General features: G+C 46.1%; 1 long non-coding RNA gene across 1 annotated transcript; it reads right to left on the bottom strand.

Annotated features, from left to right (window-relative positions):
* Positions 1–24,953: 24,953 nt before the first annotated feature.
* On the bottom strand, positions 24,954–25,924 carry LOC141092609 (uncharacterized). The gene is made up of 2 exons (XR_012232853.1): positions 25,715–25,924; positions 24,954–25,636 (listed from the first exon to the last, which is right to left on the bottom strand). It is a non-coding gene; the product is annotated as an uncharacterized lncRNA (long non-coding RNA).
* Between the last annotated feature and the right edge of the window lie 246 nt (positions 25,925–26,170).

Genomic DNA, 26,170 nt, shown 5'->3' on the forward strand with positions numbered 1-26,170 from the left:
AGGGCTAAGTGACTGTCCTTGCCTGCATTCTTAAGACTGTGTCTGCTTACATCTACATAGTGCCGGTGTGCAACTTGCTATCTACTGGACTGAGTTCTGCTGCTGTTACCACTGCTGTCATTGTCTGGCTCCGCCAGCACCTGTGCTGTTCTGTGCTGCTTGTTTAATACAAACTACTTTCACGTATACCTGTGTCTGTGACTCTATCATCTAGCCACTGTCTTCATAGAAACCTACTATACATCATTACAGGATATACAAGCCACCAATATGGAGACCGCAGGTGTAGAGTCCCTGGAAAAACGTGTAAGCAAGCAGCTTGCTTTGATACGGCAGGATGTGGCAGGCATTAGGACCCAGCTGGACACGCTGGAGCAACGTATCGAACACAACGCCGGGGCAGCAGAGGCACAGTTGCAACGACTGGCAAATCGGATTACGGCGCTGGAACAAGCAGCTCCTCTTCAGGGTGATCGTGTTCTGGCATTGGAGCAAGCGATTCCTATGCAGCTCGATCGGATTGCTGCTCTGGAACAGGCCCCAGCCGCACAGGTAGCAGGTGCTGCCCGGGATACTACACCGACCTTCCCGAAGCTTCCACCCTTCCGGTTCGCTGGTGAGAGGGATAAATTCCGAGGATTTTTGAACCAGTGCCGGATCTTCTTTGCTGCTCATGCCCCACAGTTCACTACTGAACGCTCCAAAGTTCTGACTATAGTCATGCTGCTGTCTGGTAAGGCGCTCGCATGGGCCAACCCTTTGATTGAGACCGACGACCCCCTGCTTAACTCTATGGACAATTTCATTGCCGCAATGACGCAGATGTTTGATGACCCGAACCGAGCTAATACTGCTGAGACGACGCTGCTGACCCTTCGGCAGGGGAAGCGTTCGGTGCTGGAGTATGCATTGGACTTCCGTAGATGGGCTTTAGACACCACCTGGAACGGGGCAGCCAAGCAGGCCATCTTCCGCAGGGGATTGTCTACGGCAGTTAAGGATGAACTGGCACGCGGGGACTCGCCCGTGCTTCTTGGGGACTTCATCAATCACTGCATCCGCATTGACAATCGACTCTCCGAGCGCAGACAGGAGCGCTGGTCTGATCTACGGTTTAATAACACTGTTCCGTTCTCTTCTCCCTCCAGAGATGTCACCAGCAGGAGGAATCCCGAGCCCGAGCCCGAACCGATGCAGGTGGATGCCGTATGTAGAAATCCTCCTGATGCCCGCAAGGAGCATCGCTTTAAGGAAAACCTGTGCTTCTACTGCGGGGGGACCGGTCACTTCATCTCCGAGTGTCCAGTCAGGAGACGTAAGACGGCTGCAGCTATCATTGATTGTAACTCCGAGGCGGGGGAGTCCTGCGTCCTAGATCTGAACAATTCGGGGGGGGCAGAGACAATCAGAGAGACCTGGACTTTGCCGATATGAATTCGCTGGCATCTCTTCCATTGAACGCAGTGGTGATCTCGATGACATCCGTCGTTTCCTCCTACTCCGCTACTAAGAAGAATTCCCACTATTACCTATCCTTGAGGGTCTGCTTCCAGGGTCGGTGTGTCGAGAGCGCCGCCATGTTGGACTCCGGGGCCAGTGGGAACTTCATGGATATCGCGTTTGCAAGGAAGCATGGAATCAGGGCAGTGAAGAGGGAGTCGTCAGTCTTGATGGAGACAGTAGACGGGTCGCCACTTACATCTGGACTGGTAACCATGGAGACTGAGTCGGTGAAGGTATGCATTGGAGAGGAACATGTGGAACATTTGTCCTTTTTACTAATATCTTCTCCTCACTTCCCTATTATCCTGGGGTTACCTTGGCTCCAGGTTCAGAATCCTCGCATCAACTGGGAGACCAGGGAAGTGCAGTTCCCTCCAAGTTCTAACAGCAACCCCGCTATTCCTAAGGTCGCTGCTATCCCCAAGGTAGTAGCTACGACTGAGGGACAATTACCACCGGAGTATCAGGATCTGGCAGAGGTATGTGACAAGAAGAGGGCAGATATGTTACCTCCCCACCGGCCTTATGATTGCCCGATAGAACTGGTATCTGGGGCGGAGATCCCATTCGGGCGTATTTACCCTTTGTCTGGTCCTGAATTAAAGGCCTTGAAGGACTTCATCGACGAGAATCTCGCCAAGGGCTTCATCCGACCGTCTAATTCTCCTGCAGGTGCACCAATCTTCTTCGTGAAGAAAAAGGACGGGGGTCTGCGTCCTTGCATGGACTACCGTGATTTAAACAAGGTAACGGTCATGAATCGGCACCCGCTACCCTTAATCTCTGAACTACTGGAGAGGGTGAAGCAGGCTAAAATATTCACCAAACTGGATCTTCGGGGAGCCTACAATCTCGTGAGAATTCGGTCTGGAGATGAGTGGAAGACGGCCTTCCGCTGTCGTTATGGACACTTCGAGTCACGGGTCATGCCGTTCGGACTACGAAATGCTCCTGCAACCTTTCAGCATTTTGTTAATGACATTTTCCGAGATGTGCTTGATGTATTTATGGTTGTGTATCTCGATGACATTTTAATCTTTTCCAGTGATCTCGAGGAACATCGGCTCCACGTGAGGACAGTGCTGCAACGCCTGCTGCATAACCATCTTTACATCAAATTGGAGAAATGCGAGTTCCACAGGGCAACAGTGCAGTTCCTCGGTTATGTCATCTCTCCACAGGGTCTCCAGATGGACGATCAAAAGACCAGAGCGATCCAGGAGTGGCCAGCGCCAGGATCGGTGAAAGAAGTTCAGAGGTTTGTGGGATTCGCCAACTTCTATAGGCGCTTCATCCGTAACTTCTCTGAGATTGTGGCACCCATCACCCAACTGACTAAGAAGGGGGTACCGTTCCGGTGGACTCCGCAAGCCCAGGAGGCATTCACACGGCTGAAGGACAAATTTGTGTCGGCTCCCATCTTAAGACATCCAGACCCAGACCTGAGCTTTACTCTTGAGGTGGACGCATCGGATGTCGCCATCGGCGCAGTATTGTCACAGAGAGGAGGTGAGAAGGCAGTTCTTCATCCTTGTGCCTTTCTTTCTCAGAAGCTATCCCCGGCGCAGAAGAACTATGACGTAGGGAACAAGGAGTTACTGGCGATTGTGACGGCATTCAAGGAGTGGAGACACTTGCTGCTGGGGTCCTCAACTCCGATTACAGTTCTTACCGACCACCGAAACTTGGAATTCATGCAGTCCGTAAGATGTTTGAACCCACGTCAGGCACGTTGGAGCTTGTTTCTAAACCAATTCAACTTCATCATCTCCTACAGGTCGGGGGCACGGAATGGTAAGGCAGATGCGCTATCTAGGATTGCTGCTCCTGAGGAAGTGATTGAGTCGTCTCCTAGTACTGTTGTGTCTCCCGCTCATTTCATCTCTGCAATCCATCATCAGGATCTTCTGTCTGAGATCAAAGCAGCATACGCAGCAGATCCGTTGCTAAGGCAACCTACCCCCGAAGTAAGCCTAAAATTCAGTGGAGGAGTGTGGTTACAGGAGAATCGGCTGTATGTACCAGAAGTGACAAGACTTGAAGTCCTCCGACTGATCCATGATTCTAAGATTGGGGGACATCGTGGAATAACGAAGACCCAAGAGTTCCTGGCTCGGTACTTCTGGTGGCCTTCGTACCGGAAGGACGTGGAGGGATACGTGTCATCCTGCAAGGTATGTGCTCGGTTCAAGACGCCTCGTGCGTCACCTTCCGGGTTGTTACAACCCTTGCCTATACCATCTCGTCCCTGGAGATCCATCTCAATGGACTTTATTGTTGAACTACCGGTCTCCAAGGGTAAGAACACCATTCTAGTGGTCGTGGACCGCCTCACTAAGGCAGCACACTTTATCCCTTGCGCTGGATTACCCACAGCAAAACAGATTGCAGACTTGTTGATTCAAGAGGTGGTCCGTCTGCACGGGGTCCTGGATGAGGTGATCTCGGATCGTGGGGTGCAGTTCACGTCTAGGTTCTGGAGGTGTTTCTGCGCGGCTCTGGATATTAGAGTAAGTCTGTCTTCGGCTTACCATCCACAGACCAATGGACAGACGGAACGTACGAATCAGACCCTGGAGCAGTACCTCCGTTGCTACTTAAGTCATCTGCAGGACGATTGGGTAGATCTGCTTCCCCTGGCAGAGTTCACATATAACAACTCGCAGCACTCCTCGACTAAGCAGTCACCGTTCTTTGCTAATCAGGGTTACCACCCAAGCATCTTGCCGCAGTTCCCCAAGGAGGCTGCAGTGCCTGCTGTGTCTGACCATCTTTCCTTCTTACAGCAGAATTTGGAAGCTCTAAAGACCACCTTGACGACAGCGCAGGAGAGGTATAAGAGAGCAGCAGATCGTACCAGGAGGCCGGCTCCGGTGTATAGGGTGGGAGATAAGGGTCTGGTTGTCTACCAAGAATCTGAGGGTGAGGGCACCGACTGTCAAGCTTGGACAGAAGTTTGTAGGGCCATACAAGATCGTGGCTCTAGTGAATTCGGTAGCGGTGCGTCTGAAATTGCCCCCTGCCTGGAAGGTTCACCCGGTGTTCCATGTTTCCCTACTAAAGCCAGTTGTACCAAATTCCTTCCCAGGGCGTACTTCCTCTCCTCCAGCTCCAGTGCTCGTTGATGGACATGAACAATATGTCGTGGAGAAGATTCTGGATTCACGGATCTTCAGAAGGAAGCTGCAATACCTGGTCAAGTGGCAAGGATACTCTGTCGAGGAGAATTCCTGGGAACCGGTGGAGAATATCTGTGCTCCGCGGCTGCTGGAGCAGTTTCATCTAAGGTACCCGGACAAGCCTGGTCGAAGTTTGTCCGGAGGACATTCTTTAAGGGGGGAATAATGTAAGCATCGTTCCTATTCTGCTGTGTTCCGGACTTTGCCCTTACTGTTGCCCTTAAGCCTGGCTTCATTCGGCCATACTGGTTCCTGTGACATCACCGCCTGTTGGTCCCGCCCGCCGGGTTTAAATAGCTTTCCTGGACGTGACTACCTTGCTTGTATATCTCGTCCTGTACCTGATCTGCTAGCTGGGAGTTGCACGCTGTGCTACCTCCTTCCTTCCTTCTGAATCCACCTGGATTACCTGCTGCCTAACCGCCGCCTCCTGGACCTTCTGACGGTGTCTGCCTGAAGGCTCCTTCCAGCCCTGCCTCCACCGCTCACCGCTCCTACAGCACTCACGGTATGCGCTGAAGATCTTGACTGCTGTGTGCGTTTCACCTGAGAGACTTATCCCTGCTACCTTTACACATTCAGTATCAATTACCTAGTGACTTTCTCTGCCACTGCACTGTGCTCGAAGATTCCCCTCCCGCAAGGGAGAGGGCTAAGTGACTGTCCTTGCCTGCATTCTTAAGACTGTGTCTGCTTACATCTACATAGTGCTGGTGTGCAACTTGCTATCTACTGGACTGAGTTCTGCTGCTGTTACCACTGCTGTCATTGTCTGGCTCCGCCAGCACCTGTGCTGTTCTGTGCTGCTTGTTTAATACAAACTACTTTCACGTATACCTGTGTCTGTGACTCTATCATCTAGCCACTGTCTTCATAGAAACCTACTATACATCATTACACTATTTTTACAATAAAAAGCGTCTTTTAGCGTGTGACAGCTGCCAAATATAAAAACCGCCATAAATAATAAATCAAACCCCCCGTTATCACCCCCTTAGTTAGGGAAAAATAATAAAATGTAAAAAAATTATTTATTTCCATTTTCTCATTAGGGCTAGGGTTAGGGTTAGTGCTAGCGTTATGGTTAGGACTAGGGCTAGGGTTAGGGCTGAGATTAGGGTTAGGGGTATGTTGGGGTTAGGGTTGGAGTTAGAATTGGGGGGTGTCCACTGTTGGGCACATCAGGTGCTCTCCAAATGCAACATGGCATCTGATCTCAATTCCAGCCAATTCTGCGTTGAAAAAGTCAAATGGTGCTCCTTCCCTTCCAAGCTCTGCCATGCGCCCAAACAGTGTTTTACCCCCACATATGGGGTATCAGCCTACTCAGGACAAATTGCAAAACAACTTTTGGGGTCCAATTTCTCCTGTTACCCTTAGGAAAATAAAAAATTGGGGGCAAAAATATCATTTTTGTGGAAAAAAATATGATTTTTTTATTTTCACGCCTGGGCATTATAAACTTCTGTGAAGCACTTGGGGGTTCAAAGTGCTCATCACACATCTAGATAAGTTCCTTAGGGGGTCTAGTTTCCAAAATGGTGTCATTTGTGGGGGGTTTCCACTGTTTAGGTACATCAGGGGCTCTCCAAAGGCAACATGACACCCGCAGACCACTCAATCAAAGTCTGCAATCCAAAACGTCACTACTTCCCTTCCGAGCCCCAACGTGTGCCCATACAGTAGTTTTCTCCCACATATGAGGTATCAGCGTACTCAGGACAAATTGGAAAACAACTTTTGCCGTCCAATTTCTCCTGGTACCCTTGGAAAATTTCACGCCCGGGCATTATAAACTTCTGTGAAGCACTGGGGGGTTCAAAGTGCTCACCACACATCTAGATAAGTTCCTTGGGGGATCTAGTTTCCAAAATGGTGTCATTTGTGGGGGGTTTCCACTGTTTTGGTACATCAGGGGCTTTCCGAATGCGACAAGGTGTCCGATCTCAATTCCAGCCAAAAACGTCAAATGGCGCTGCTTCCCTTCCCAGCTCTGCCATGCACCCAAATAGCATATACAGGAAGGAGAGAAATCCGGCTTTCAGGATCACGCTGTTCCAGTCCAAAGTTCACAAGGAGTTAATCCAATGACCAAGCACTGATTATAACTTCCTTTTTATTCCATAAACTCTACGCGTTTCGTGTACACACTGTACACTTCCTCAGGAGCAAAAGTTACACTGGCATCACATTCCATTCTCCTTATATACTAGCTTCCCCAGGAAGTGAGGTAGATGCTCATTGCACTAAAAAAATCACACATAACTATCAACATAATGTAAAATCACAAAAATCACTACAATTTATCTATAAAACACACTTCTATAGAAACACACAAATGTAAAACTTCACACTAGAAAAAATGTAAAACATTATAATAAAATTATGATTATACTCAATAAAAATCTAAATTTCTTGGTACATCATATCAATTAGCAGAACACCATTCACAAATCTCTTATATAACCGCACTTATATTTCCCTTTTAGTATTAACCCTTCATTCAACATATTATACTTTTACTTTCCTTATATTTCAGGTAGATGATCATATACTAATTAATGTATGTACTCCTATGCGGATTAGATCCTGCACAGCAGACCCATGCTCTGCACTCAAGAAACTTTTCTGTTCTCTCAGCCAAAGGCTCCACATCTCCAGAGATGTCAGTACCTTTTCAAGGCACCAGCCAACTATTCCAATCATAATAAAATACCGCCGATTGTATCTCTTTATATGTTAGCGATATGATCATTCCCTTGCTGTAATGTTATAGCATGGACATCACACAATTATCAGATGCCAATACTACTCCAATCCTTAGCAGACAAATATGCGGAGCACCAAAATTATTTAAAGATGTCAAATATTTCATTTAAACCGTATGGTTGCAGAGTCTGCAACCTATGAATCCAGTAAATTTCCTTTCTTCTCAGAATGACACTCCTGTTCACAGTGTCTTCTGAAACATAATCAATTGGGGCCACTTTAATACATGGTTTCTTCCCATGTCTTATAGTGCAATGTTTTGATACTCCATGGAACATAAAACCTTCAATTATATTGTGTCTGTGCGAATTCATGCGGTTATGCAGTTCTTGTGTGGTTTTACCCACATACTGTAAACCACATTCGCATTCTATCAGATATATCACAAAACTACTTTTACAATTCAGGGAAAACTTTATATCAAACACCTTATTATTCTGAATTGAACTGAATGTGGTCATATTATGCATAATCATGCCACAACACAGACACCGAACAGCACGATCCTGAAAGCCGGATTTCTCGCCTTCCTACATATGCAATTCTAGTGACCGGCTGATTGCTGCAGTTCATCGGATCCTACCCATTTGTGCTTATGGTTGTTGTGTTTCACACAACTGAACCAGGTGAGTGGATCCATATCTGTGAAACGTTTATATCACTGGATAAGACCCTATTGTGCGCTTCTGTCTCCCCCGTTTTTATAATGCACCCAAATAGTCATTTACACCCACATATGAGGTATCAGCGTACTCAGGACAAATTGCACAATAACTTTAGGGTCCTGTTACCCTTGGAAAAATAAGAATTGAGGGTGAAAAGATCATTTTTGTGGAAAAAATATGATTTTTTAATTGTACGGCTGTATGCTATAAACTTCTATGAAGCCTTTGGGGATTCAAAGTTCTCACCACACATCTAGGTAAGTTCCTTGGGGGTTCTAGTTTCCAAAATGGTGTCATTTGTGTGGGGTTTTCACTGTTTGGTACATTAGGGGCTTTCCAAACGCGACATGGTGTCCAATCTCAATTCCAGCCAAAAAAGTCAAATGGCGCTGCTTCCCTTACGAGCTCTGCCATGCGCCCAAATAGTCGTTTACACCCACATATGGGGTATCAGCGTACTCAGGAAAAATTGCACAATAACTTTTAGGGTCCTGTTACCTTTGGGAAAATAAAAATTGTGGGTGAAAAGGTCATTTTTGTGGAAAAAATATGATTTTTTAATTGTACTGCTGTACGTTATAAAATTCTGTGAAGCCCTTGTGGGTTCAAAGTTCTCACCACATATCTAGATAAGTTCCTTGGGGGGGTCTAGTTTCCAAAATGGGGTCACTTGTGGGGGGTTTCCACTGTTTAGGCACATCAGGAGCTCTCCAAATGTGACATGGCATTCGATCTGAATTCCAGCCAATTTTGCATTGAAAAAGTCAAGCGGCGCTCCTTCCCTTCTGAGCTCTGCCATGCACCGAAACAGTGGTTCCCCCCACATATGAGGTATCATCATACTCAGGACAAATTGCACAATAACTTTTGCAGTCCAATTTCTCCTGTTACCTTTGGTAAAATAAAAAAAATTTAACCTGAAGTATTTTTTTTGTGAAAAAAGTTAAATGTTCATTTTTTTAAATATTTAAAAAATTCCTGTGAAGCACCTGAAGGGTTAATAAACTTCTTGAATGTGGTTTTGAGCACCTTAAGGGGTGCAGTTTTTAGAATGGTGTCACTTTGGGTATTTTCTATCATATAGACCCCTCAAAGTGGCTTCAAATGTGATGTGGTCGGTAAAAATAAAATGGTGTTGCAAAAATGAGAAATAGCTGGTCAACTTTTAACCCTTATAACTTCCTAACAAAAAAAAAAAAATTGGTTCCAAAATTGTGCTGATGTAAAGTAAACATGTGGGAAATGTTATTTATTAAGTTTTTTGTGTGCCATATCTCTGTGATTTAAGGGCATAAAAATTCAAAGTTGGAAAATTGCGAAATTTTCAAAATTTTCGCCAAATTTCCATTTTTTCACAAATAAGCACAAGTTATTTGAATTAAATTTTACCACTATCATGAAGTACAATATGTCACGAGAAAACAGTGTCAGAATCACCGAGATCCATGGAAGCGTTTCAGAGTTATTACCTCATAAAGGGACTGTGGTCAGAATTGTAAAAATTGGCCCGGGAGTTAACGTGCAAACCACCCATGGTAGTGAAGGGATTAAAATATATAGAAATCGCATGAGCTGCTACAGTTCACAACATTTTTTTGTTTCAAAAATTGTCTATTGTCATCCACACAGTTCAATGTGCTTAGTGTAAAATTACAGTGGTTTATAACTTTTAAAAACCACTTGGTCTAATACAATTCACAAAATTTTTTTGTTCCAAAAATGTACTATTGTCATTCACACTTTAACGTGCTTTGTGTAAAATTTCAGTGGTGTAACATTTTTAAAAACTCTTAGGCAACTACAGTTGCAACACAATACTGATATCACCATAAGTGCCATTATACACAGGAGATCTGTACTTATTATGCTGTGTCTGTGTACAGGTAATACAGTTTTTACCGGTGACATTATACACAGGAGCTCTGTAGATACTGTACAGTGTACAGATAATACAGTGATCAACAGTGTCATTATACACACGAGTGCTATATATATATTATACAGGTTATACTGTGATCAATGCCATTATACACACTGGAGCTCTGTATTTAGTTTCAGTGTAAAGGTAATACAGTGTTCACTGGTGACATTTTACTGCTGTATATAGTATACACTGTGTATTGTCAGTGTACAGGTAACACACTGACTCACCACTGACGTCTCTAGGTGAAGTTCTTCATCTTTGCTTTTCATCTTCATCCAGACAGTGCTCGGCTCTGCAGGAAATACCACAGTTATCTGGAGCATCTGTTGCAGAACATATTAATTATTTTTTTGAAGAAAAAAAGGTGACATAGTGCCACTCTGCACAGTAACAGGACTGCCTCCCCATTTAAAACAATATCCTCAAAAAATAAAATAATTACATCACTGCAGTAATAATATCCCTTAATTAGCCCTTATGGTAATAATTTCCTCCATCCCGGCCCCCTGTTTGTCATATACCTGGCTCCAGCCATATGTGCTCCCCTCCTGGTCCAATATGTTCTCCCATCCTGCCCTCATGAGTATCCATGCTGCCCCCATGTGATGTCCCATGATCCTGTCCCATCGGTCCTGTGATCCTGCCCCATCTGTCCTGTGATCCTGACCCATTTATCTCATCATCCTGCCCCATCTGTCCCGTGATCCTGCCCCATCTGTCCCTTGAATGTGCCCCATTTGTCCTGTGATCCTGCCCCATCTGCCTCCATTTCATCACTCCTGCCTATGATCCTGCCCCATGTGTCTCCATCCTGCCCCATCTGTCTTCATCCTGCCCCCTGTGCCTCCATCCTGCCACCTGTGTCTCCATTCTGCCCATGTCTCCATTCTGCCTCATGTCTCCATTCTGCCCTGGGCAGGGGAGACACATGGGATGCTTTCAATAAAAATAGAAAAAACTTTCGCCTTAGCTGACCACACCATCTGTCTCCATCCTGCCCCATATTCCTGCCCCATCTGTCTCCATCCTGCATTATGTCTCCATCCTGCCCCCTGTGTCCCTCATCCTGCCCCCTGTGTCTCCCATCCTGCCCCCTGTGTTTCCAATCCTGCCCCGATGTCTCCCTTTTTGCCTCAGCTGTCTCCATCCTGCCCCGTGTCTCCCATCCCGACCCAGCGGTCTCCATCCTGACCCAGCTGTCTCCATCCTGCCCCGTGTCTCCCATCCTTCCCCCATGTCTCCCATCCTGCCCCAGCTATCTCCATCCTGCCCCAGCTGTTTCCATCCTGCCCCAGCTGTCTCCCATCCTGCCCCAGCTGTCTCCATCCTGCCCCCTGTGTCTCCCATCCTGCTCCCTGTGTCTCCCAATCTGCACCCTGTTTCCCATCCTTCCCCCTGAGTGTCCCATCCTGCCCCCATGTCTCCCATCCTGCACCTGTGTCTCCCATCCTGCCCCAGCTGTCTCCATCCTAACCTCAAGTCTCCATCCTGCCCCAATTTCTCCTATCCTGCCCCCCGTGTCTCCCACCCTGCCACCATGCCGCTTTCAATAAAAATAAAAAAACCCTTTTTCCTTACCTGGCAGTGCTTCTGCGGCGATGCTCCTTCCATGCATTTCAAGCGCGCACTCACTGGCATACGCTGGCGACATGCATGCTGATGTCAGCTGCCAGCCTCCGATTGACTATCGGCTTTTGACTATTGCCATGTGGGCCCCAAAATATAAAGTTTAACTGAACCAGCATCTCGGACACAGGTTCAGTCACTGCACTGGAAGAATCATGCCGCTGGGGCCCGGTGAGCAGAAGAGACAGGGCCCTATCATAGAATCATAGAATCATATGATTCTATGATAGGGCCCTGTCTCTTCTGCTCACCGGGCCCCAGCGGCATGATTCTTCCAGTGCAGTGACTGAACCTGTGTCCGAGATGCTGGTTCAGCTATGCGAGCCCCCTCTGTTCATCAGGCCCCATATGCCAGTCAGGGTAGTCATGCTCTGATGGCAGTCCTGATCCAAGCACCTGACTCCATAGGCCAATTCCTGGCTCTACAATTGGTGCCTCCCTGTGCCAGGTGCTTGCCAATCACCTGTCCATGACACTGGCACAGATGCCTCTTGACGTGCACCTGCACTTGCACATTCTGAGGTACCATCATCAGGCTCTTCTAAATTCTTGACCCAGCACAGCATTCAGCTGTCCCTACCTTGGGCCTTGGAAAGTTCCCAGCTACTGAATGGCCCAAACACTAAATGGGCACATTCCTGGATTGCTTGCCATAGATATGGATAGATATCCTAGATCCTGGATCTTCCCCATCCACCTTTCCTACAGCCCCTTCCCAACATCCCTACAGTCCCTATCCCTATTCCCTTCTGTACACTTGCTTTGGCAAAACTAATGTGTATTTAGTCCTGCCAATAAAGCTTCTTTGAATCTTGAATCTTGAATCTTTGATATGTTGCCGTTTAGGATATTAGACACTGAGGATTTCTGAAGACTTATGACGGCAACCATCCTTCGATGCTCTGTCCCCAGCCACCATTATTTCTTCCTGTGTGGCATCCCTGCAATTACCAGCATATGTCCAGGAACATATGCCCTTATCAACGCTGTCACTGGGATTGTCCACTTACAACTGACACGTGGACAAACGTTTGTGGCCAGGGGCACTACATTTCCCTGATGTCACACTGGAAGAACATTATGGAGGTGGTTTCCTCCCCCAATTCCTGCACCTCCTCCTGCTCCTTCTCATCCTCCATTCCAATGTGTTATCTCAGAGTACGTCATCCGCATAAGCTGGAAGCTCTGCAGCTTAGCATGCTCACACACTCACTATACTTGGCCCACGTGTTCAACTTTGTAGTTCAGTGATTTTTGCAAACCTACTCAGATTTGCCAGAGCTTCTGGTCAAGGTACAGCACCCATTTCCAAAAGTCAGCTCAAGCTGCTGCCTCTCTAGCAGTACTGAAGCAGCGCATACAAGTTCCAGCTCACTGACTGGTGTGTTACATGACCACATGATGGAACTCCACATGTTGGCAAGGCTTTGTGATCAGCACAGGCCAGTTGTGAAATACCAGCTCCAACACGCCTGTTGGTATTCTGGTAAGTCTCCATACAAAACAACTGAAGAGTGAGCATAGATGTCTGACATTTGTTTGGTTCTCCAAGACATTAAGGACTCCACAAAGATTGTAAGCAGTGGATGACTTCATAATCAGGGCAACTATCCTGCTTCAGTGCCTACTTAAACAGTCGCTGCTGACAATTATACATGAAGCTTTGCATGCAGTCCAAGTGGAGATGGAGGAAGACATGAGACTGGGTGATACTACCCAGCCTCATCTCATTTGCTCAGCAGGGATTGGGTAATAATTGAAGACCTGGAGGCAGAGGAGGAGGAAGATGAACAGTAGCTGGTTGCTAGAGCAACAAAGGCTAGTACCCACACAAGTTTCATCCTGTCCCTCCTACATGGATGGATTGAGGAATGGAAAGAGGAGGAAGAGATGGAAGAGGAACAGGAGGAGATGGAGAGTTGTCATCATGGTGGAGACAGAGAAGAATTGGCTGTAGAGTGATTGTCACATATGGCTGACTTTATCTAGCACCTTCCCATATCCCTCAAATAATTTTCATCTCGGACAAAAAAGCGTACTGGTTGTTCACCTTGCTTGACCCACAATACATGGAGTACTTTGCATCTCTCCTTCCTAGGGTGGAGAGGTCTACTAAAATGGTGCTATATCAGAAGGTCATTGTGGAAAATACAGTGGGAACAGAAAGTATTCAGACCCCTTTAATTTTTTACTCTTTGTTTCATTGTAGCCATTTGGTAAATTTAAAAAAGTTATTTTTTTTCTCATTTTTTTGACTGAAAAAAGCGAAATGTAGAAATTTTTGCAAATTTATTAAAAAAGAAAAACTGAAGTATCACATGGTCATAAGAAGTGATGAGTGAGCATTTCCCCGTTTGGTCTGTGAGAGTTCGGGTCCACGCCCTGCATGTTTGGCTCTCTTTAGAGCACCAATCAACATGCAGGGATTGTCTGCCATGCACTGTAATGCCGCAGCCATCTTGGTTGTGGTATTCAGTGATTGGCTGGCGCACAGCATCATCAGGTCTATAAGAGACCTGCCACCTCCCTGCTCGTCGCATTCAGTTCCAGATGGAGACAGTGTAGGGAGAGTTGATACCAAAATAGGGTCAGATTTGTGGGTTTCTAAGTTAGTGTGGGTATACCATCATAGAATACACAAGTCCAGCTAAACCAACAGTCCTTCTAAGGACTAATTATATAGGTATATAGATTGCAGGGCTAGATAGGCAGGGGAGTGTATGTGGCTATAAACATATCAGTGCAAGGCTTGCATTCACTGTATGTGGGTTAGATATCATTGCATACATCAAGAGGGTCCATTCCATTACTGTCTGCTGCTGCTGAGTATTACATATATTGATCTTATATACCTAGCACCAGGTATCATTGGCCAGGAATTATTTTTTTTGGCATCTTAATCCTGATTATTTTATTCCAAAGCAATCCAGAGCCCCCTTTTTTCTCCATTTGCTTGTTGACACTGCAGAATACAGCCAGATCCTTTTCATAGTACATCATAAAAATACAGCTTTTTTAACGGGTTTGCCTATCCCAGCCACCACATCTGAGTGCGCAGAAAATTTTGCCATTTCTTGTGGTATTGTAAACATTTTTTGGAATATCTTTTACAATTTCTAGACACCATTTTGCTACCAAAAATATTTAGCTTCCCAAAAAATATTTAGCTACAGGGCAGAAATGTTATGTCATGATCCCAGTGCAGGTTTTTGAGCTGCACGTCAGGAGTTAATGTCAGGAGCTCAGTGCAGGTTTTGACCTGCACACCTTGGGTTAATGATTGTGGCCTCTCTTTGATTCTGGGAGAGCTTCTTAAACCCCTGGGAAGCTCCAATCCCTGTCATTTATACTTTTGCCTTTGGCCGAGTGTGGTGACCTCTGTGTGCCTGTTCGTTGTTATAGCTTGTTTATATGGTTCTGACCCGATTCTGTTCTCCGTTGTGAGTTTGCCTGTTGATTCTGTACTGTGCTACCCTCTCTGTGTATGACTCATTGCCTGTGATCTGACTACTCTCTGCTCGCCCCTCTTGTACCTTGCAGCTATGTCTGTGTTTGACTCATTGGCTACGTCCTAACTATCCTCCCTGTCTATGCCCCTTGGTAACTTTGTCTTGCATTTACCCTGCTAGGAGTTCTCTTGCAGCCCCTAGCTCTCTGGAGTTTAGGCCATGCCCCCAGCAGTCACATGCTTCAGGTCCTGCTGTTCTGAAGTACGCACCAACTCGGCTGCTGCCCGCTCAACAGGTATCTTTGAGCAATGTTCGCTTTACTCAGGACTCGTGCACTGGCTCAGTGAGCAAGTTCAGTGCGGTGTTCCTAACATTTTACACTCGGTTTTGTCTGCCACACGGATTGTATATCATTGCGCTCACAATTGAGCCATTTAAAGCCTCCATAGAACTTTTTTTGCTGTGTTTTAGCCTACTTATTGAAACAATTTAGTTGGGCCAAAAAACAAAAAATACAGGCCAGATATTTGAAAGTGGGCTATCTCCGTCAGATTCCTCATCTATCTGTGGGCTAGAAATTGTGGCATTTGAGACCACCATTCAACTGTCTTTGCTGTCTGTGACCCCAGTTATAAACACTATTTTGGGGTAAAAACAAAAAAAACAGGCCACATATTGCACAGTGTGGTATCTTCGTAAGACTCCTCATCTATCTGTGGCTATAAATTGTGGCATTTCAGGTATCCATAGAATTTTTTTGTTGTGTCTTTGCCTACTTATTGACACAATTTAGCTGGGCAAAAACAAAATACAGGCAATATATTTGAAAGTGGGCTATCTCCATCATACACCACATCTATCTGTGGGCTACAAACTGTGCCATTTCAGGCATCCATAGTATCTTTTTGTTGTGTCTTAGCCTACTTATTGACACAATTTAGCTGGGCAAAAAAAAATAAAAAATACAGGCCAGATATTTGAAAGTGGGCTATCTCCGTCTAACTCCTCATCCATCTGTGGGTTACAAATTGTGGCATTTAAGACCTCCTTTCAACTGTTTTGGCTGTATGTTACCCTAGTTCTTGAAACAATTTTCCTGGAAAATAATAAAAAAACAGGCCACATATTGAACAGAGGGGTATCTCCGTCTGACTCCTCATCTATCTGTAGGCTACCAATTGTGGCATTTGAGACCTCTATTCAACTGTTTTGGCTGTCTGCTACCCTAGTTCTTGAAACTATTTTGCGCTAAAACCCAAAAAATAGAGTCCACATATTTAACATTGTCGTATTGTAGGAGGATGGATGAAGCTAGGGCTGCTCCATGCGTCTCTGGGCCGGAACTGTCGGGCCTGTCACCACTGTGGCCGGGGGAAGGACTTCCGGTCCAGAGCAAACCTGAGCACCTGACTGAAGGGGGCTGGTCAAAGATAAAAAGAGGGAAGTGCGCGAGGTCGGGGCTCTTGGCGGGAAGACAGCTAACCCAGAAGGAGAAGGTTGACTCTGTTTCCGCTGACCCTGACCAAAGATTAAACCCACTCTGCAGCCTATCCTCCTCTGCGCGCACTGGCTGTACAGCTGCAGATGCTAGATGCCCTTCTGATGTGTAACTGTGAGGGTCCAGACAGACCGGTGCCCCCGACTATACCACTACGTGGCTTCCGAAGGTGCAGTCACGGCTGTTGCTCCAGGACTCTGTACTCTGCTCTCTGTGTCACAGAGCTCCTCCTGTTCCACGCCGTCTACCAGGACCGAGAGATCTCACAGGGGAAAACTAGTAGCCACCGATTCAGTACAGAGACTGTGTTAGAACTTTAGCTGGGACCGCTTCAACTACGTCTCGCGCCATCTTCTCGCACCATAGGGCGGCACGGTGGCTCAGTGGTTAGCCTGGGTTCGAATCCCACCAAGGACAACATCTGCAAGGAGTTTGTATGTTCTCCCCGGGTTTGCGTGGGTTTCCTCCTGGTACTCCGGTTTCCTCCCACATTCTAAGGACATACTGATAGGGAATTTAGATTGTGAGCCCCATCGGGGACAGTGATGATAATGTGTGCAAACTGTAAAGTGCGGCGGGATATGTTAGCACTAGAGTTGAGCGATACCGTCCGATACTTCAAAGTATCGTATCGGATGGTATCGGCCGATCTTTAAAAAAAGTATCGGTATCGCCGATTCCGATACCGGAAGTCCCATTCAAGTCTATGGGACTTCCGGTATCGGAATAAGAAAAACCCTTTCCTGCCCTTGTACAGCCTCTCTGGGGTCTGTACGGGCCTTTCGGGGGGCTGTGCCGGCCTGCCAGGGGGTCTGTGCAGGCTCCGGTGGTCTGTGCCGGCCTGCCGGTGGTCTGTGCAGGCTCCGGGGGGCTGTGCCGGCCTGCCGGGGGGCTGTGCCGGCCTGCCGGGGGGCTGTGCAGGCTCCGGGGGGCTGTGCAGGCCTGCCGGGGGGCTGTGCCGGCCTGCCGGTGGTCTGTGCAGGCTCCGGGGGTCTGTGCAGGCATCGTCCGATGGGACTACAAGTCCCATCGGGCGATGCCTGCTACCATGACAGTGATTGACACATTAGCCAATGATGGGACAGTAGTAGTCCCATCATCCGGCTAATGTGTTAAATGTAAAAAAAAAAAAAAAAAAAAAAAATACTACATATATACTACATACATACTACATACATGCTACATACATACTGCATGCTACATGCATGCTACATACATACTACATGCATGCTACATACATACTACATGCATGCTACATACATGCTACATACATACTACATGCATGCTACATACATACTACATGCATGCTACATGCTACATACATACCACATACATACTACATACATACTACATGCTACATACATACTACATATATACTACATGCATGCTACATACATACTACATGCTACATACATACTACATATATACTACATACATACTACATGCATGCTACATACATGCTACATGCATGCTACATACATACTACATGCTACATACATACTACATACATACTACATATATACTACATGCATGCTACATACATACTACATGCTACATGCATGCTACATACATACTACATACATACTACATGCTACATACATACCACATATATACTACATACATACAATACATTCATACAATACATACATAGACATACAGTACATATAACATAGAGTAACATACTTACCAATACTTGTCACATTGTTCCCCGAAGCCATTGTCTTTTCCGGAATAAATATTAACATAACAAACCACAAAAATACTCACCCACGATCCGAAGCAGTCCACGAGTGTGTCCCACGACGATCTTGGGTAGAGAACTGCAGCATCAGCTGTTGCTGCCGTTCTCTACGGGCTGCAGGAATCCAATGACGGAAGGTAGGTATCCTTCCGCACTGTATTCCTCCGCCTCTTAAAAAAAAAAAAAGTCCCTAGTCTCACTTTATGCCATTGCTGTGTGGGAATTTCCCACACAGCAATGGCATAAAGTGAGACTAGGGACTTTTTTTTTTTTTAAGAGGCGGAGGAATACAGTGCGGAAGGATACCTACCTTCCGTCATTGGATTCCTGCAGCCCGTAGAGAACGGCAGCAACAGCTGATGCTGCAGTTCTCTACCCAAGATCGTCGTGGGACACACTCGTGGACTGCTTCGGATCGTGGGTGAGTATTTTTGTGGTTTGTTATGTTAATATTTATTCCGGAAAAGACAATGGCTTCGGGGAACAATGTGACAAGTATTGGTAAGTATGTTACTCTATGTTATATGTACTGTATGTCTATGTATGTATTGTATGAATGTATTGTATGTATGTAGTATATATGTGGTATGTATGTAGCATGTAGTATGTATGTAGTATGTATGTAGCATGCATGTAGCATGTAGTATGTATGTAGCATGCATGTAGTATATATGTAGTATGTATGTAGCATGCATGTAGTATATATGTAGCATGTATGTAGTATGTATGTGGTATGTATGTAGCATGTAGTATGTATGTAGCATGCATGTAGTATATATGTAGTATGTATGTAGCATGCAGTATGTATGTAGTATGTATGTAGTATGTATGTAGCATGTAGTATGTATGTAGCATGCATGTAGTATATATGTAGTATGTATGTAGCATGTAGTATGTATGTAGTATGTATGTAGCATGTAGTATGTATGTAGCATGCATGTAGTATATATGTAGTATGTAGTATGTATGTGGTATGTATGTAGCATGTAGTATGTATGTAGCATGCATGTAGCATGCATGTAGTATGTATGTAGCATGCATGTAGTATGTATGTAGTATGTATGTAGTATGTATGTAGTATATATGTAGTATGTATGTAGCATGTAGTATGTATGTAGCATGCATGTAGTATGTATGTAGCATGCATGTAGTATGTATGTAGCATGTATGTAGTATGTATGTAGTATGCATGTAGTATGTATGTAGCATGCATGTAGTATGTATGTAGCATGCATGTAGTATGTATGTAGTATGTATGTAGTATGTATGTAGCATGTATGTAGTATGTATGTATCATGTAGTATGTATGTAGCATGTAGTATGTATGTAGCATGTATGTAGTATGTATGTAGTATATATGTGTATGTATGTAGCATGTAGTATGTATGTAGCATGCATGTAGTATGTATGTAGTATTTTTTTTTTTTTTTTTTTAACATTTAACACATTAGCCGGATGATGGGACTACTACTGTCCCATCATTGGCTAATGTGTCAATCACTGTCATGGTAGCAGGCATCGCCCGATGGGACTTGTAGTCCCATCGGACGATGCTTGCACAGACCCCCGGACATCAGCACAGCCCCCCGGCAGGCCGGCACAGCCCCCCGGCAGGCCGGTACAGCCCCCCACAGGGTGCACAGCCCCCCGGCAGGCCAGCACAGCCCCCCGGCAGGCCGGCACAGCCCCCCGGCAGAGACCCCCGGAAGGCCCGAAATGACGGCGCATCATGATGCGCACACACCGCGCATCATGATGACGTCAGGCCGTCAATCAACTGAACTTCCGATTCCGATGCCGAATTCCGATATTGAAAAAATATCGGAAGTCGGTATCGGAATTCCGATACAGCAAGTATCAGCCGATACCCGATACTTGCGGTATCGGAATGCTCAACACTAGTTAGCACTATTTAAAAATAAGGATTATTATTTTTTATTTATCTTCTGTGCCATCGTGGGTTCATCCAATCTCCTCCTTCCAGGACCTCCATACTGATAAGTTAACTTGTTTAATACTATTCATAATCACCATATTTTGTTTACAATTTGTGTACCTCCTAACCGGTCAAACTCTTGTGCTCCCTGCGCAGAGCTTTTACTGTTGATTTCCTTTTTCTGCATAAAATACCCGTTAACTCTTGCTCTGCCTCCTGCTCGTGACTGCATCCAGCGTTCCTGCTAAACCCTTACACATCTCGTCAGATGTCTCATCTATCTGTGGGCTACAAATTGTTGCATTTCAGGCCTCCATTCAACTGTTTTTGCTGTGTTTTACCCTAGTTATTGACACCAGTTTGCTAAAAGCAAAAAATTTTTACCTACAGTCCAGTTATTTTAAAACTGTGGTTTTCCCGCACATGGATCATATATAAATTCGCTCCCAATTCAGGCATTTGAAGTAAACATGGAAAATATTGTAGTCCATTTAAAATGGGCAAGGCATGTGGCAAGGAACGGGGAAGTGGACGTGATGGTAATGGTGCATGCAGAGGTCGAGGCCGTGGGCAAGCTGAAATCGGGCCACAACAAACACCCACATGTTCTCGCCCAACCTTCCTGTCCGAATTACTCTGGGACCACAGAACACCATTATTGAACCCAGAGCAGTGTCAAAAGGTTGTGGGTTGGATAGCGGATAATTATTCCAGTCACTTTGCCACCACCACCAGCACCCTGACTTCCACACAGTCAAGTATGAGTGGTTGTGAGTCTGGACCGCATATTCCTCACCCTGATCCTCCTTCCTCTTGCCATGCTGAGTGCCCAGAGACAACTGATCCCACACTTGAACACTTTGAAGAACTGTTCACTTTTCCATTTATAAATTCGCGCCACTCGCCCGATCTACATGAAGCAGAGCAAGATGAGATCGCATGTAGCAATGCCCTAATATTTGAGCAGCCATCTTCACACGAAGGCAACGGTGGGAACGTGTCATGAAAGAGCTGGACGACGATAAATCACAATTGCAGGAAACTCAGGAGGAGGACCAGGATGTGGAAGTGGAAGACAAGGAGGTGGATGATATAGTAACTGACCCAACCTGGCAGGAGGACATGCAGAGTAAGGACAGAAGCACACAGAGGAGGGAGGCATAGCACCCTAACAGGCAGAAAGAAGCAGTGTGGTGGCCACAGACAGAAAGCGGGCAACCTTTCCCCGTAACACCAACATGTCAGAAGTTGCCAGTCCAACAGTTATGTTTTCTCAAGTCTGGTTGTTTTTTAAAAGACTCTGCTGATAACCCCAAACAGGCCATTTGCACTACTTGCCATACCCGCATCAGCAGGGGTAGCAAAACTACCAGCCTGACCACCACCAGCATGATCAGACACATGGCAGCAAAGCACCTTACTTTATGGACCGAACCTCAGGCTGTAGGAAGTGTCTGTGGGTGTCACCACTGCTTCTTCCACTGTTGTGCGTGCAAGTCAGTCCCCTGTCCATGGTGCATGCGAAGATGTTTTCTGCCCTGCACCTGTCGCTGCCCACACTCAACTAGCACCATCACCAAGTACATCCACATTTTTGTCCCAGCACAGCCTTCAGGTGTCCATATCCAGGTCATTTGAATGCAAGCAGAACTACGCAGCCAACGCCCCACAAGCCACAGTACTAAATTCACACATTTCTCGTCTGCTTGCACGTGAAATGTTGCCTTTTAGGCTCGTGGAGATGGAAGCTTTCCGCAACCTGATGGTGGCAGCAGTCCCAAGATACTCGGTCCCCAGTCGCCACTATTTCTCCCAATGTGCCATCCCGGCATTACACAAGCACATGTCCTACAACATTACCCATGCCCTCAACAATGCTGTTACTGGGAAACTTCACCTAACCACTGACACATGGACAAGTGCTTGTGGGCAGGGAAGGTGCAACTCACTGATGCAAAACTGGCTTAATATAGTGGATGCCGGGACCCAGTTGCACCTTGGGTTGGTAGACATCCTCTAGATGCCGAGGATTGCGGGTCCTATGACAATCAGGGTTGCCCCCAGAGTCTACAGCTCATGCACCTACTCCTCCTCAACCTCTTCAGCCTCCATCTCTGAAATGAGCACATCAGTCACAAGCTGGAAGCACTTCTGAACTGCCTCAGCCAAGCAGCAACAGGCTGTGCTGAAGATAATATGCTTAGGTGAGAAACCGCAGAATGCTGAAGAGTTGTTGACAGCTCTGAAAGAGCAGGCAGATCTGTGGCTGACACCGCTGAACCTACAGCCAAGCATTGTCATGTGTAACAATAACCAGAACCTGGTGGCAGCTCTGAGGCGAGGTGAGCTCACACATGTACCATGCTTGGACCATGTGCTTAACCTCGTGGTTCAGCAGTTTCTCAAATCTTACCCAGAACTGCCGGATATGCTTGTCAAAGTACTCTGCCAGTGTGCCCATTTTAGAAAGTCAGGTACAGCTTCAGTCGACCTTTCTGTGCTTTAGCAGCACTTGCAGCTTCTGGCTCACTGAATGGAGTGTGATATACCCACGTGTTAAAACTCTACACTGAATATGTTGGAAAGGATTTGTGAGCAGAAAAGGGTAGTTGTTGACTACCAGCATCAACAAGGCTGTTGGTATTCAGTTCAGAGTTGACATATAAAGCCTCAGGAGTGGACATGGATGTCAGATATGTACTAGGGATGAGCAAGTAGTGAAATACTCGGACTCGCTGTACTCGTTACGAGTAGCTCCTAATACTTGGATACTCGTAACGAGTAGTGAGTTCAAAGTAAGTCTATGGGAAATGCGAGTAATGGGCTGTGCTGGCCTGTGCGGGACTGTGCTGGGCTATGCAGGGACTGTGCCAGGCTGTGCGGGGACTGTTTGGGGACTTTGCTGGGCTGTGCGGGACTGTGCTGGACTGTGTTGGGGACTGTGCTGGGCTGTGCGGGACTGTGTGGGGACTGTGCGGGGACTGTGCCAGGCTGTGCGGGAACTGTGCTGGGCTGTGCAGGGACTGTGCCGGGCTGTGAGGGACTGTGCTGGGTTGTGCGGGGACTGTGCGGGTGTCTGTGCTGGGCCGTGCGGGACTGTGCTGGGCTGTGTGAGGAGTGAAATTTACTCGCCAGGATTCAAGTACTGCGAGTACTGCATTACTCGCCGAGTACTGAATCCTAACGAGTATACTCGCTCATCCCTAATATGTACCATTCTACAAAACTTTGAGTACTCCATCAAGATGATGAGCGGCAATGATGCCATAATTAGCATCACCATCCCACTTCTCTGCATTCTGAAAAGCTCTCTGCTCCTAATGAAAGAGGATGCATTGTAGGCAGAGCATGATGAGATGGAGCAAGGAACCATACAGGGGGATTATACACAGCACAGCCTCATGTCATCCCAATGTGGATTGATTGACAATGTGGAAGAGGAGGAGGAAGAAGAACAGGAGCTATAGACAATACTGCAAGCACAACTGTCATACCATCTGTTCAGCTTGGGTGGTCTGAGGACAGGCAGCAGGAGGAGGACAGCATGGTCAGTCATCCTGTTGGTGAGGACACAGAAGTCTTGCCTGTTAGCAGTCTGGAATGCATGGCAGACTTTATGTTGCGCTGCTTTTTCCATGACCCTTGCATTATCAAAATTTTGGGTGACAGTCATTACTGGTTGGTGACACATGTTGACACACTACAAGGTGAACTTTAATCTCCTTTTCCAGAGGCATTTAGGTGTACTAAAATGTTGCCATACCAGAGGGCCATTCTTGTGGAATTATTAAAAAAATTCCCTTCTGAAAACGGAAAACAGAAGTCACAGTTCGTTGAACAGACAAGGAGTAGAGGCGAGAGCGACACAACTCCAATCCAGCAGAGGCAGGGAACACTGGTAAAGTTCTGGGAGAGTTTTCTCAGACCTTTACATTGGTCTGGCCCAGAGGTGCGGGGTACTCTCACAAGGAATGAAAAGTTAGGGAAGATGTTGAGGGAGTACCGCGCTGACTGTACCAATGTCGTCCATGATTCCTCTGTGCCTTTTAATTATTGGGTATTCAAGCTGGACACATAGCATGAGCTGGCTCTCTACACCTGGTCCAAGTGTTATTGTGGTGCACTTATCTTTGGGGCAGGGCCGGCCTTGCATTCACTGCATGGGCAAACTTTCTGGGAGTACAAAAATCATAGTAATGGGAACTTTGGTTTCATGTGGCAATCCAGTATGCCTGTTCAAAGGTTTATTGGGGAGTGTGTAACTTTGGGGTAAGGCAGGCTTTACATTCAATGCATAGGTTAACAGTAGAGCAGTACCAAATGAAAAATAATGGGAACTTTGTTTTCATGTGGCCATCCGGGACGTCTGGTCCAAGTGTTATTGGGGTGCGTGTAACTTTGAGGCAGGACAGGCCTTGCATTCACTGCATGGGCAAACTTTCTGGGAGTACAAAAATCATAATAATGGGAGCTTCGGTTTCATGTGGCCATTCAGTGTGCCGGTTCAAAGGGTTATTGGGGAGTGTGTAACTCTGGGGTAATATAAAGTAGATATGACAGGCTCAAACCCCAACTTAGGTGCTCTGGGAAAAAACAAGACTAAAGTATAGGAGTAACCCCGGCACACTAATAACATGAAAGTAAAGTCTTCTCAACGACAGTCTTTAATTGTTGTGATTTTATTGATTGTGAAAAAAAAGGGTGGTGTTACAATCCAAAAAAGGGTGGTGTTACAATCCAACGTTTCAGCTCTACATCTCGAGCTTTCATCAGGGATATGACTACAATATATACAATAAAAGAACAAAAATCAATAAATAAACTTTATAAAGTATTATAAAACCAAAAATCTAGTGATAGGTGATACATAAGGTGGGGACAGTGTCAAACATCCTTTGTGAAGGTGTGTATGGATCTATAATGATGTGAGGCCAGTGAGTATGTATTGTGGTGTGATACGGTGAACATGTGAGAGGTTGAAAAGAGGAATAGAGTGAAGGTGTAAGGAGTTGAAAAGCATGAATGTGTAGGTAGTGTTGAGAAAGGGCATTAGGGGACAGTGAAGTGGAGTGGGAATAAAGGTGAGGTCATCTAAGGAGGCAGTGTGTAAGGGGTGCTCTTGGAAATGTTAAGGCATAAGGTATAAATACCTAGATCCTTGGTTTTGAGGTGTGTGTATAAGTGGTATAGGTTTGCCTTTGTAATCCAGCTGCTGGAACGGTACCTATAGTAACCACTGAAAAAGGGTATAGGTTAAGGAATAGCAAGGTATATAGAAAGAAAAGATATAAAAGAAAGTTTTAGGGGTCACATACCGATGTGTAGGGTCAGCACGTGACTCCCGTCCTAAGGACAAAAAAGCAGGTCAATAAGCTGAGATGGAGAAAGGAAACCCAGTCTATGAAGACTGTAGGGCACCATTACCTTGTGTCCTAAATCTAGTCAGGTGTGGAGGAGGCCGGAAGTGCATGTGGCTTAGTGCAGTGATGTTAAATACTGTCAAGCACTTCCTGATTGGGTGGGGAAGGGGCGGGAATGGGGGGAAGGGCCATCGCCATCTTAGTGAGGTCAAAAATGTCTGAATGAATGTACTGAGCATGTGCAGGGCGGAGATAGAGAATGAGCATGTTTTGACTTGACAGAAAATGATGGTGGCAGTCGCCATCTTGGTAAGGTCAAAAAATGTCAGAATGAATGTACTGAGCATGTGCAGGGCAGGGATAGAGAATGAACATGTTTTGACTTGACAGGAAGTGATGTTGGCAGTCGCCATCTTGGTGAGGTCAAAATTGTCAGAATGAATGTACTGAGCAGGTGCGAGCCATCCAGGAAGTGAAGTAAAAAAGGGAGGGTTGTGAGGAAATGTCACATGCATACAGG

This window comes from Dendrobates tinctorius, unplaced genomic scaffold (genome assembly GCF_039654945.1).
Source record: "Dendrobates tinctorius isolate UK_male_01 unplaced genomic scaffold, ASM3965494v1 ptg000060l, whole genome shotgun sequence".
NCBI classification, from domain to species: domain Eukaryota; kingdom Metazoa; phylum Chordata; class Amphibia; order Anura; family Dendrobatidae; genus Dendrobates; species Dendrobates tinctorius.